The sequence below is a fragment of the Limulus polyphemus genome, unplaced genomic scaffold, assembly GCF_000517525.1.
Source record: "Limulus polyphemus unplaced genomic scaffold, Limulus_polyphemus-2.1.2 Scaffold997, whole genome shotgun sequence".
NCBI lineage: Eukaryota > Metazoa > Arthropoda > Merostomata > Xiphosura > Limulidae > Limulus > Limulus polyphemus.
The window spans coordinates 204092-204977 of record NW_013666607.1 but is presented as its reverse complement, the minus strand read 5'-3'; positions in this window follow the sequence as shown (position 1 = coordinate 204977).

Below are 886 nucleotides of genomic sequence, written 5' to 3'. Positions count from 1 at the left end.
CAACTTCAACAATCGCGCTAAACAAACGCTGTAACGTCTCTCGTGCTCTCTGACTGCAGTTCAATTACTCACTGTCTATACACACATTACATTACATTTTCTCGTCACGTTGTCACCCTCTTATATATACCAGACTACCCTATCTAGTAAATACTAGAGCATTCTTTCTAGAACTATCCTGTACCTTGGCCGTGGCGTCACAGTAGTCATGTGACTCGCTGACGCAACATATCAATGTTATTAATTTCGATAAATAAAGAATTAGAGAAAATACTCAGAAGAAGGAAAAACCTAATTCCGAAAAAATATAATATTCCAAAATTTAATCACTTACAACATAAATAAAATATCAAACAACAATTAGAAATAATTTAGTCTCACTATATCTCGCAAACTAACTCGTTAAGATCGAGGGCTTTTATTTAGTGGTTATACCGTAAAGTTATGTCGCATGTGATTAGCTAATTTACATAATCTTTCATAATGTTATTATCTGACGTCACCGCTAGGGGACGCTTGTATCAATTTCATAATACAAACATCCTTAAATTCAAGGTGCTCTAGCTAGAAGGTGAGTTAGCGCATAGTTATCTGATGCTCTATCTAAACATCCTTCTGATCCCCCAGAAAAAGCTTTAGATTTCAGTATCAGTAAGTTATGACTTAAACATTTTGCCATTTTCAACATTAGTACCCGAGTACATTTGGCTACCGAACAAGCTAAGGATGATAAGTATAAGCATATTTACTCTTACTTGAAAACTGGACAGTTAACAGATTATTCTACTATAGATACGGAGACTGTAAATGAATCCAAATAATATTGTTACGACATCTAGGTCACGTGACCAGTATCACGCCACGTCATTCTCGAACATTCACGTCT